Raw genomic sequence first — 13,680 nt, 5'->3', positions numbered from 1 at the left:
GACAAAGCAGGTTCTGTTCTCTGATCTGATGGTCATTTTTTTTTCCAGCAGAGGATGTGGTGCAGGAAGAGGGAAGAGTGCCAATCTCTGTCTAATGGTTCCAAATAGGGCCCGGGCCCAGCTCTTTGGATGCTGATGAGTGGGAAATGAAACACAGATGGGTCAGATGGGTAAGGAGAGGGGGATTACAGGTCAGGCCAAAGAGTTGGAATAAATTAAGTGCTTATGAGGTACAGAATGGCACATTGTTTAAGTGAATGGGCAGGGGAAAAACATTCCGGCATTGTTTGGACCAGCGAGGGAACTCAACACTCCCCCTCCCAGACCCACATAGGCTGCGATCTGCATCCGCAGGATGTGAGTGAACAAAACCCCAAAATACAGCCAATGGGTGCCCGGAGCATTCTTCCCCACCCTAAGGAAGCCGACTTTGCTTTATTATACATGAGATGTAATTTATCGGGAGAAATGTGTGGGTTCCTGTCAGATCATAGAGAGTTAGATTTGGGGTCCCCCAGAGATCTCTGAGAAGAAGGTGAGTAACCACAAATTAATACAGCCGGGAAATGAAATCACGAAAGAAATGCTTCATTGTGCTTGAAATATTTAACTAGTTTCACCCTTTTAAAACTTTGCTCACAAATCAAAAATCAACTTAAGAAAACTAAACAGAGCCTATAAGACATGAAATCAACATAGAACACACACACACACACACACACACACCAGATCTGATAGATTATTATTATTTTTTTAGTTTTAGGGTTATTTATATTATAGGTGAAGTAGCAAGAATGGCTTCTTCAGGCAACTACAAAAAGAAAAATACATGAAAACGAACAAGAGCCAGTGAAATGGAGGGTAAAGTGGTAACTTTTATAGTGACGTACTGATGATGATAGTGAATCTGTCCATTCACTGAAGAAAACTCATAAAAATCACAAAGTATACACGTGACTGGTTCTTTAAGGCTAAGTCATTGTGGGACAAATTGAATGTGTTTTCTTGACAATATAAAGCCAGTGAAATGTTAAGGGCAGGAAGTGTCATGTGCAGAAAGAGAGCTCTCAAGTGCCCTTGACAACAAAATAAGAAACTTTAAACTTTTAATTAATGGTTTAGTTTTTAGTATGACAGAAATTTATTTTCAGAAGCTTATTTTCATACCTGCTATGTCTCCATTTTATGAACTTGACCTTTACCAGAATATTCTGCAGGCAAAGCTGGAAACATCATACACTAAGGATGCTCTCACCTCTCATAGTAAGCTATTTGACCTATCAATGCCATTACATTCTAGCTCCAGAGACTACAGAAAGAACATCATGAAATTTTCATGTGAGCTGTCTCTTTAAGAGTCGAGTGATTTTCATTGTTATTATTTCTCTAAGATCATTCAGCAAGTAATGCGGTTGTATGTGTATGTCATTGTAGTTTCTACTACTTAAAGCTATCTTAAAACTGAGCATGTTCAGCTAGATAGTGGTGGCATATGCCTTCGATCGCAGAACTTGGGAGGCAGAGACAGGAAGGTCTATGAGTTTGAGGACAGTCTGATCTACAGAGTAAGTTTTAGGATAGCCAGTAATACTCTGCCTCGAAAAACCAACAACAAAAAAAAAGGAATTAAAAAAAGAAAGAAAAGCACACAAACAAATGAACCTGACCTTGTCATCTGAAAGTCTAAACAGCTTGCTTCCTGCCTGCCCCCCTTCTCCCCTTCTCTTATGCTCTGCTCTGAGTCTTGGGAAGGAATCTCAAGAAGAAACAACAATTTATAAAACAAGCTTTAAAACTGACTACGATACAAGCATTTGTATTAAGAGATGGAGAGAAAACAAAATGGCTCCAGACACATTTCTCCCTTACGCCGAGCAAAAACATTAAACTCTTACTCATGGAAAGAAGGGCATAGACCCATCAGAAACTAATATCCGGTTGTGGATATTGCTGTTTCCTCTCCAGTAAAAAGGATGATGTTTTTCGGTCTTCTTTTCACTCTTACATTTTAAAAAATGGACAGCGGAAAATGTTGGTAGACGACTCTAAAAGGCAAAGTTGCTTCAGTAAGAATTGAAGGAGTGTGTGTGTGTCATAGCATGAAATTGGAGATAATTCTTTTCAGAAAAAAAAATACGAGCAACAGGACACGTTTCCCACGAAAACAGCTGTTTTTCCTTGTAGCTCACTTGAAATGGGACATTAAAAAGAGTCAGTAAAGTGCAATAACCATAGAACTCTTTATTCATCTCGATGGAGTCAAACCTGAAAGGAATAGACAGAGGTGAGTAAGAGAGAGGCACTTGGCTGCCTTTAAGGATTTCCCAACTAGTATTAGCGAGGGTAGGGTTAGAGACCAGCAGTCAAGGCTCTCAGAGAAAGGCATAACATAATTCAGGCTACATAAGCTTCCAGAGTATATACCCAGAATTTGGAAAAAGAGGATGAGAAAGTTGAGATCACTGACCCAACAGGCAGTGCTCCCTCCATGCAACTGAGCCCGTCTGCCCTCAGAAAGTCACTCACAAAGCCTTCAGGCTTACCAGACTGGAGGAGACACCACCAGATACGAGATCCCTCGTAGTTCGAAGATAAGAACGCTATCTTCTTCTGGAGCTACTCTTCAAGCAGAACGGCATACAGACAACCGTTAAGACAATTCTTAATTTTCTTTAAGGTGTCTTGTCAGGCTCAGCACAAAAAGGTGTTTGCTGCTATGCCTGACACCCTGAGTTCCATCCCCAGAGCCTACATGGTGGAAGGTGAGAACCAACTCGTGCGAGCTATCTTCTGACCTCCACACCCATGAATGGCATGTGTGGTGAGCACACACGCCAAGTAAATAAATATTTTGAAAAAGTGTTTTACACTTTATATACCTTTTTATAAGCTCCAGACCCTACAAAACCTGAATCTCCTCCTGGGATTTCCACTTATGAGGCAGAACTATGGAAAAAGTTTGAGGAGCGGTAGGGGGAGTATGCATTTGTTTCTTGATATGTTTGGCTTGGAACTGGAGTGAGTGCAGCCAGACTTATCTGTTGATAACCAAATCTGTGCAAGACCCACAAAATAAGACTGAAAACTAGTTTCTCCCGATCGTCTAACTATGGACAGAGGTCAGATACAGAGACGCTGTATCCAACTTAGGCAATCTCCTCAATGTGAGCCAAGCATCTCCAAGTTATTATTATTTCCCTTCCTTTTTGCTGTTTAAAAAAATACAATGTAAACAAAAATTTCCAGACTTGGGGCCACAATGAAAGAATTTTCTTTCCCACCCCTAACTTTATCAATAAAGAAGTATTGACTGGTTTCCTGAAAGTACATTCTTTGTGCCATTTTTGACTCAGAGAAGGATTTTGCTCCTCTAGTGAGCTTGTCTTTGACTCACTTAACAACAAAGGCAGGTGTGTGCAGGACATTCATGGGGGAGGATGCATCCTTTGACCATGACACAGTGGAGGTAGCCGTACTATGAACAGCTAGCCACAGACAATCCAGAAAGGGCCAGAGAAAAGATTCATTGCTGTTCTCTAACTGAAGTGTCAGGCATCACTCCCTTAAAAGAATTCTCATAATTGTTCATTGGCAATACCTATAAAAAAATACATCACCCTGAAAATGCGAACAAATTCACATGTGGTTCATCTGGGGTAAATGTATTGCTGAGATGTGTTCTTTGTGCAAAACATTAGCTTCATAAAGATAGTTTTTTTTCAAATATTTTCTGTCTAGTGACTATGTCTACTATATACCCTACCTTTCTTCTCCCTCCCATACGTCACCTTCCTTCTCTCAGTTTCCCTTCTCTTTCTTGTTATATGGAGAGAGAGAAAGGAGAGGGATTGCTTTATGTATTTTTTTTAAGTCTCAGATCCATAAGTGTGAGACAACATGCAATATTTGTTCAAGTCTTGCTTCCTTTCTTAATTTGGTTTGCAGATGAATCTATTTTCCAAAAAATGGCATAATTTTAGTATTCCTTGCAGCTGATTAAAACCCCACTGTTAGTGTTAAATATTAACATTAAACCACGTTGTCTTGTTCCATGGGGCTGATTCTGAACTTGGTTATTGTGGCTTGCATGAACATAATATACAAGCACTTCTGTGCTATGCTGTTTCAGAGTCCTTTGAATATAGACCCAGAAGTGGTCTAGCTCAATCGTGTGTCATCTCTAATTTTCATTTATTTGAGGAACTCCCACACTAATTTCCACAATGAGTACACTAATTTATACCCCCATCATCAGTGTATAAGTGTTCCCTTTTCCCTACGTGATTACTAGCTCTTCCTTCCTTCCTTCCTTCCTTCCTTCCTTCCTTCCTTCCTTCCTTCCTTTCTTTCTTTCTTTCTTTCTTTCTTTCTCTCCCTCTCTTTCTTTCTCTCTCTCTCTCTCTTTCTTTCTTTCTTTCTCTCTTTCTGTTTTTTTCTTTTTCTTTTTCTTTTTATTTTTTGGTCAGGCTTTCTGAAGACCACATCTCAATGCTTTTTCAATTTGCATTCCCCTGATAGCTACTAGTGTCCACTATTTTTTTCATAGTTATTGGCCATTTGTACTTCATCCTTTAAGAAGTGTCTGTGCATTTCATTAACTCACTTATTATTTGATTGTTCAGTAGTTTGGCAACTCTTTATACATTCTGGATATGAAGCCGCTGATGATTTTCTCCACTTGTGAAAGCTGTCTCTTCACTCAATGAACTGTTGCTTTCCCTGCGCACAAGTTTTTTAACGTCATGCAACCCCATTTGTCAGTTCTCAGTATTATTTCCTGGGCTGGAGATTAAATTAAATGAAAGATTTCTGCAGCCCTGTCAGCCAGACCAGTAATAGACCCCATAGAGCAGTTCACCGCCATGGAGCCGCTTTACAGCACTTGGGTGTTTGCTGCGTGCTCCATTAAAGCACTGCCCTGGTGGGAAAGACCAGATTTCCAAATGGTGACTTTATTGATTCAATAAAATTTAAGAAATTCTGCTTATGGAAAAACTCATTAACCAAAACTAATAAATAAGAGTTTACCCTGCAGTCTGGTTCCTCTTTATTTGACAGAATTAAAAATCACTCTGGAACAAGTTAGTTCATTTTTCAGTGGTTAATTGAGCTTAATAGTTTCATGCAAGTCCCTTCTGTCCTAAGCTTGTGAACTCTTCATTCTTTCTGGCCACACTGGCATTCTCTCACTCTTGGCTTTACAAAGTGTATATGTATGAAGAAGCTAAACAGAAATAAAAAGCCCAGAGAAGGGCAAGGAAATCAGAGCACTTTACTTTAGATGCAATGACTTAAGGCCCAGCCCCACCTTCGGGGGTGGTATCATTCTACCTCGCACTTAGAAGGCATCGCCTCAAGTGTAATATCTAGGTGAAAGATGATTTTATTATTAAATGCATGTCACAACAGATTTCCATTTCTGTTAAGTGTTTAGAGAAAAATTGCAGGGACTGGAGAGATGGCTTAGAGGTTAAGAGCACTGGCTGCACTTCCAAAGGTCCTGAGTTCAATTCCCAGCAACCACATGGTGGCTCACAACCATCTGTAATGAAATATGCTGCCCTCTTCTGGCCTGCAGGGACATATGCAGGCAGACCACTGTATACTTAATAAATAAACAAATCTTTAAAAAAAAAAAAAGAAAAAGAAAAGAAAAATTGCAAAGAGTCAAAATTTCTCTTTCCCTTAGGAACACTTTCTCTTTGGATGGTTAACATTGTACCAATGCTTACTTGTTGATTCTTAGCATAAAGTTTAGTATGTCAGTCCTAGAAGTAGAGAGGAGAACATTTGTCAGCAGAAGGCAGGAAATGTTGTTCAAAGATCATGTAATTTGCAATAGGCAGGATGAATTCAAGAGGTCTAGTGCATAACTAGATGACTAAAGTTTATAACAGTATATTATATTCATGAAAAATACAAAAGTGGGCTCTCACTACAAAACATGATACCTACATAAAGTAAGACATTGGTTAATCACCTAAATTCTACAATGACTATTATTTCAAAATATGATGCTATATAAAGTTACTATGTGTGTCTAACCTTCTTTATAACTACAAAATAGTGCTGAAGGGAAGGCTCTAACCATCCATAGCTAACCATCCATAGCTTCAGTCCCAGAGGATACAATGTCTTCTTCTGATGGAATTCATCAGGTATTCTCTGTAACTGCATAAAAAGCCAGCCATAGTGGTGTGCTCTCATAATAATAGCAGAGGCAAAGACAGAAGGATCCTTGAGACTGGTCAACCTAGTTGAACAGATGAGCTTCAGGTTAGTGAGAGATCTTAACATGAAAAATAAGTTGGAGAACAGTTGAGGAATCACCCAATGTTCCCCTTTGACCTCCACATGCAACTTCACACATGTGCACATACATCGAACATGCAACATACAATAGATAAACCAAATAGATATAACCAAAGCTAAGATAGCTGTGAGTTAAGGTGGATGTGCTGTGATCTTTGGGATGTAGTGCAAAGCCTGAAAGATGAGACCAAGGTCGGTCATGAGAGTTTTGACACTTGGTCTTCCCTTCAGCCTCCAGAGAGACTCTGCAGCTCCTTCTTTCCCATCTGTGTAATCAATGGCACAGTCATACGACCCTACCTGAATTAGTCAATTCTCAATACGGAGTTAAAAACCCATTGACTCAAAACCAGCATCTCATTCAGCATCTCAAAAGCTGCCAGCCTGAGTCTGTATGAAAGTGTTGTTGGAAACATCATGGGGCTTCAACTTTTTATCACTCTGTGGCATTTTTTTCTTTCTTTTCTGATATATTCATAAAATGACAATTAAAAGAAAGGGATATTTTCATTTGGAAAGTGAGAAGATCCAATGTAAGTTCAATTGTATAAAAAAAGTAATTGAGAATGAAATTTTAAGGAGGAAGAGGAGGCAACAGCCTTGACTAAATTAGACAATATCAAATTGTTTTCTAAAGTGGTTGTACTAACTTGGGCATCATTCAACAATATTCAGTATTATTTTTTCCAATGTGAATCTGAAGTAGTTCTTAACTTTAGAAATAGAAAAGCATTAAAATATACTAAACTAAGGGTGTTCATATTTCTGTATTAAATTGTCAAAATCAGGTCAAAGGGAAATTGTTGAAAGGGTCTTGCATGTCACTCTTCCGTCCTCTCACTCAGAGTGATTTGTCTTAGCTTTGACAAGTATTTGGTAACTTCCAAATTTATGTGTCTCCCTGTGACTCCTCAGGTTGTTTCTACTCGGTTATGCATTTGCTATTTCCTATTAATTTAGTGTGCATCTCAAACTTAACATCTCTCTGTGGAGACCATCTAGAATTCACCACAAAAAAGGAAAGAAAGCAAGAAAGCAAGCAAGCAAGCAAGCAAGCAAGAAAGAAAGAAAAGGAAAAACAAAGCCAGTGATTGTGGGTGCTGGTTTCACATAAACGCACCTCAGTACACTTCAAAAACTCTCACTGAAAACCATCTGGGTGGTGGTGCACACCTTTGATCCCAGTACTCGGGAAGCAGAGGCAGGTGAATCTCTGTGAGTTCCAGGCCATCCAGGTCTACAGAGTGAGTTCTAGGACAACAACCAAGGCTACACAGAGAAACTCTGTCTCCAAAACAAACAAACAAACAAAAACAAACAAAAAAGAAAACATGAAAACCCAAATTCCTTACCTTTATACAATGTATCCATCTCATTTCTCCATGAGAAATTTTTATTCTTCAACCGATTTTGTCTGATTTTCAAGCCAATCAATTTTAGGGCTTTGCATCTGCATAATTTCCCTGCTGGTGGCAACTACTCACTCTATAATTATTATAATGATATAATTCTGAGTTTTCACTTAACTTTACAGTGCCAGTCACTTAGCTATATTAAAAGTCTCTTGAAAATGCAATTATAAGTGCTGTATAGTAGTACCTCGTATACATAAACCATAAATAGCTTTTTCCACTTCTCTATTTTTAGTCCAATTATGTTATTCCTAGAAAGCTAAAGTTGCTTGCTTCTATTACTAGTTTAATTTTATTATTTTTATAATTTTTAAATATATTTTCCAATATATTTTTGCAGATTATTATTGTTAGTACATAGGAAAATTGATAAATTGAATTATTTAATCTGTGCTGTCACATAACTGCATTTTTCTAAATGTTATGATTAGCTTTTAATCAAGTATAGTCATTAGTATGCTATTTGCAAATAATGCATAATACAAATAATAATTCCTAATAGTAGAAATATTACTTCTCAGCTTCCAGTTTTGTTTCACACTGAGACTATGCATACTTCTACAAGATTGTTCGTGAGGGCTGCTAAGTTGGTTCAACGAGTCAAAACATTTGCTCTCAAGCCTAATGGTTTGAGTTTGATCCTCAGGTCCCACAATGTAGAGAAGGAAGTGAGCTCTCACTCAGGTGCACTCCCAACACACAAATAATTAGATAAATATAACTTTAGTTTCATACAAAGACATGCTAAGTGAAAATTATTACATATTGAACAATTAATTGCACTATGCTATACCATAATTATGCAATATTTTGGCTTTCCTGATTATTTCATTACTTCTAGAATTTTTAAAGAAATATTTCCAACATTTGTGATTATCTGGTTAGCTATTAGGATGAAGTAATTGTAACTTATTGTACTAAAGCAAGAATTACTTTTATTAAATGAAGTAATGTGAAAATAGTTGGATGTTTCCAGAAGAGCTGAGTAGTCCAAAAAGTTCCTGAATACCTTTCCCTCAGTTTTCTTTGTTTTCATTGTTTTCTGCTTGTAGAAGTTCTTTATGTTGTTTGGTATTAACTCACTATTAATTATCTGATGTGTGTGTGTGTGTGTGTGTGTGTGTGTGTGTGTGTGTATCCCACTTTCTGTGTTGCATTTTATGGTTTTGATAGAGTCGCTTGATGCAAAAAGTTCTTAACATTGATATTTTGACTTTTCTTTTCTTTGGTTTACTTTTTTTTGTTTTCTTTTCAAGATACCATCCCCTAATCAAGTGTTGTGAAATTTGTTTTATATATTTAATAAAATTTATTTTTAATGACCGTCTTTAAATTTCATGAGAGACAGAAAATAAAAGAGGCTTTTTAAAACTAGGAGGACAAAAGCAGAGTCAGTATTTTAGAACGACCATATATGAAGGCCCTTGGTATTAGTAAGAATTTTGAAGTTGATTGAATATGCCTGGAGAAATCATAGAAGACTTTGAAATGGGGAAGCAGTGATTGAAGTCACTGATTCCAGAAGATAAATCTAAAAGTTATATGTCAAATTAGTTAACAGTATGAAATGAACAGAGCTAAAAATATCTGTTGTCATGAGAACTGTGGAAATATAGCTAACCCTAGAACACCCATGATCTGATTATACATCTATATAGGTACTCTATGAGAATACTTCATATAGTAATTTATTACAGGCTATAATGAAATACATATATGTATTTACACACACACACACATACACACACACAACTGATGGCCATGGGTTTCATGCAGGTTAACAACAACAAAAAAAGCACAAAGTATTACTCAACATTTTTTTATGACATCAGTGAGTCCATAAAACAGCTGTGAGTTGAATTTAATCACAGGAAGAGGCAAACAATTATATAAATCAATGAAGCCATTTTCATTTTAATTCATTCTAGTGATGTGGGATTCCAGTCTGTATGTTGTGAATATGGTTTTTTTTTTCTACCACTGGTTAATAAAGAAGCTGCTTTGGGCCTATGACAGCACAGAATAGAGCAAGGCAGGAATTCTAAGCAGAGATAGAGGAGAAAAAGAAGATGGAGTCAGAGAGATGCATGTAGCTGCAAAGAAGACAGAGGCCCTGGAACCTTACTTGTAAACCAGGAGCCTCATGGTAAAATATAAAATAATAGAAATGGACTAATTTAAGATGTAAGATCTAGCTAAAAATATGCTTAAGCTATTGACCAAACAGCGTTGCAATTAATATTGTTTCTGTGTGATTATTTTGGGTCTGGGTGGCCAGGAAACAAATGAGCAGTCTCCACATATAAAATGGTGCCCAAATGTTTGGCAATGTACATTCACATAAAGCCTTAAAAAGCTTTAAAAGAGTGCTTCTAGACCCACAAAAACAGGAACCAAGTCCAACTTCTCTGTAGCTGCATTATTTTCAGAAAGATTCTGTTTGCTGGCTGCAAGCAGAGGCATGGCTACTTTAAAAAACGCTTCCTGGTTCATTCTGGCATGAACAGCTCTGGCTCTTTCAGAAAGTCTGCTATGGAGCACTTACATGGAGTTTATGAGCACAGTGCTACAACTTGCTTAATGGCAGCATAGACTAGCTGTGCCCATGGAGCTCTTGCGGTAAGCATGGCTCCCAGAGCTGGTGGTGAACATTCCTCCACCATTTATGAACATTCCTCTGCCATGTTAGACAAGGCAGAGTGAACAGGCAGGGCAGTGGAGGTGGTCTTAACCACTCCCATTTAGCATTTAAAAAAAAAAAAGGTGGTCCTGGTCAGAAAATGATTACAAACAGGCAATAAAGACATATTCAGGCAAAAAAAAAAATCCTCTGAATAGGTCTCAGCATTGGATAAATGTACATGGGCTTATGAGAGAGAAGAAAGAGTACAGAAAGCCATATATTAAAAGAATAAAGATAATTAAATGTTAAAAAGCAATACAATAATAGGTAATACGTAAAAAGTCACGCAAAGATGGAAAATACACAGAGTCTGGATTATGTAAATTATTGCATTTTCTTTTAATTTTTTTGACTGCTGAGAGATATCTGATTCTGAGGGCTGCTAAGCTAAACCAACATATATATTTTAAAGGTGTCTTGACTTCAAAATTTGTGTCTAAGAATACGTTGCCTTGGAAAAGAGGTTCTGCGTTTGTTTCCATAGAAGACAGAAAGCTATGGATTCCTTACCAGCTAATATGATTTGATCAAACCAGACCCCCCTGAAGCAAGGACCCAGATGGTCCAACATCCATGACAGCTTCAGGACGGCTGGTAGAGATGAACCTACCACACAGGAGACCCCAGGAAAAACCTGAACAACAGTACCTCCAGTCAGCAAAAGTAGTCTAGATAACAATGACCAAATTCTCTAAATCATTGTTGATAAATGTTGGTACATTTAAAGGGGGATATGCTATAGAGATGAATGATATGGATCTTGGATTTTTGATAAAAATTTAAGAGCAATTTATATATATATATATATACATATATATATATATATCTGCTCTTGATTAAGGTATTGTGTTTGTACAGCTCACTCAAAATGTAATGTATATTTAAGAAATACATGTTAATAGATAGTCATCTATAATAGTCAGGCTTGTAATCATGTTAGTTAAGTTTTCTAAATGTTCAGAGACACATTTCAGATGGAGAGGTATTTTTCAAACCTTTCAAAGACTAACAGAATATGGCATTTAAAATGTTTTAAGAACTTAGGACTTTTCAGGGCAATGAGACACATTTTCTCCTGGCAGCACTAATCTACTTCAAGAGGATGATGGGCATTGAAGAGGCTCCTTATGGTGTTTGTTAGCCATCTGGGCAAGAAACTGTTCTTTCCTGGACTGCTTGATGGTACACTGTATAAACTGGACATGCAGGACCCACATAAAAATGACTGCTGAAGTTTCCTAAAGATGATGAGACAGTCCTTCAAGGTTCCTGCTTCATGAAAGAGTCTGCCAGACATTCTGCAGACACAGAAGAAAGTGACTGACAAACTGCCAATGTAGGTGGAACTGTCTTTAAACTTTCCTGCTTCATGGAAAAGTCTGCTGGATACTGTGGGCCTGTAGGCTGAAGATGGGTGCCCAAATGTTACAGAAGAACTTTGGGTGACAGTCCAGGCAGCGAGATGTCTCTGTCATCTCTGTCAACTCTAGAGTTTTGGAAGTTGCTTGCAACGCATTTCCTGTTTACTTAGGTAACATTATCTTCTTCTGGAGTCTTTGATAGACTTGAAGAAAGCTATAATTATAAAAGATAGATTAGATATAAAACTTTCTATCTAAAAAGGCTCACAAAGATAGGATAGATTATAGAGTGTTTTCCTTAATTTGACAAATATAAATGGACCAAATATTGTAATTATAATTCTTGCTTGATAACTGTTTTGTTGTATGTAATATTGCTATGTTAAAGTTAAAATTTTCCTTTTTTATTTAGACAGAAAGGGGAAGTAATGTTGGATTCCCCTCTGTATGCTGTGAATGTGTTTTATTACCACTGGTTAATAAAGAAGCTGCTTTGGGCCTATGGCAGCACAGAATAGAGTAAGGTAGGAATTCCAAGCAGAAATAGTGAAGAAAAAGAAGGCAGAGTCAAAGAGGTGACATGTAGCTGCCCAAGAAGACAGAGGCCCCGGAACCTTACCTGTAAGCCAGGAGTTTTGTGGTAAAATATAAAATAATATAAATGGGCAAATTTAAGATGTAAGAGCTAGCTAAAAATATGATTAAGCTATTGGCTAAACAGTATTGCAATTAATATAGTTTCTATGTGATTATTTTGGGTCTGTGTGGCCAGAGCCTCCTACTACATTGTAGAAAATATTATTCATACAATATTTGCCGTTTTCTTGCTTACCTCAAAGGACTTGACCTGACTGGGACAGTGAAAGAATGAAGAAAAGACAAACACATACAGACACACAGGCACCCCAAAATCTGGAGATGAGTGATGGGGATCTCTGATGGAAAGACCTCAGCACCCAGAAGCATGGCATATTTTTATGTACAGTTGATCAGAGTGGTGGGGTTAATCATTCCAGATAAGGAGGCGAGTTTGTGGCCTAGAGCTAGATCAAGGAGCCAGCTTTAGCTAATTTTGGTAGAAGCAGTCTCTGTACAGGGTGTCTTTATGCTGTAAATACCTGGGGTGGAGGGGAAAAGCTAAGGTGGACATTTTCTATACATACTATCAACATTGGTGCTGGGACCAGGAGGGAAGTCTTTGCTCATTTCCTCAGCCTAGCCTGGGGAGAGCATCACCATTTTCCCATGGCTTTGGAGTCCTTGGCAGGGCCATGCCAATGTCACCAGCACTTGTTCTCTCAGGGACTTACTCATTTGGGGCTTCCTCCACTCCCCACAAATATTTACTCCCTCATGTAGTTGTTTTTAGTGTGACCTGCATTTGAAACCACAGACATTTGCAGTTTATTAAATGCATGTTAAGCTACTTTCAGGGTCTGTGCCTTCTAAGCAATCATTAGTAGTAATTAACTCAACCTTTAAAACAATTGGTAAAAGAATAAACTGACAACTTGAGTGAGGCATGTTGGGGAGCGGGAGCAGTTTTGGGACACCATATTCCCCTTTCGTCAAGAAACTCATGAGGATAAATTGGTGAGGAGGAAAAAGGCTTTTTAAATTAGTTGATTTAACAACCTCATTCCCACTAGGAAAACCTTCAGTCTGATGAGGCTAAAGCAATCTAAATGGAAATATTGGTTCCCACAGATTTCTATAGGCTTTGATGATAAAGCCTTCTGCCTGGCCTATTTCCTTTTGATCTAGTTGAAAAGGATGCTGGTAGAGGCTAGGACCAGGCTCCTTCAATGCCCAGCTGCTGATACAGCTGTGGCTTGTTAAGGCCCCAGAACAAGTAAAAGCTCCAGCGTGCTTCCTGTTTTATCACATCCTTAAGTTAACATTGTATTACTAA

The 13,680-nt window shown here is 37.9% G+C and overlaps 1 long non-coding RNA gene across 1 annotated transcript; it reads right to left on the bottom strand.

Moving 5' to 3' along the window:
- Positions 1–2,221: 2,221 nt before the first annotated feature.
- LOC146892166 (uncharacterized) lies at positions 2,222–2,821 on the bottom strand. The gene is made up of 2 exons (XR_015004656.2): positions 2,544–2,821; positions 2,222–2,265 (listed from the first exon to the last, which is right to left on the bottom strand). It is a non-coding gene; the product is annotated as an uncharacterized LOC146892166 (long non-coding RNA).
- Positions 2,822–13,680: the final 10,859 nt, after the last annotated feature.

Source organism: Myodes glareolus, chromosome 12, assembly GCF_982192425.1.
Source record: "Myodes glareolus chromosome 12, mMyoGla1.1, whole genome shotgun sequence".
Lineage (NCBI taxonomy): Eukaryota > Metazoa > Chordata > Mammalia > Rodentia > Cricetidae > Myodes > Myodes glareolus.
This window is presented reverse-complemented; position numbering and strand designations above follow the sequence as displayed.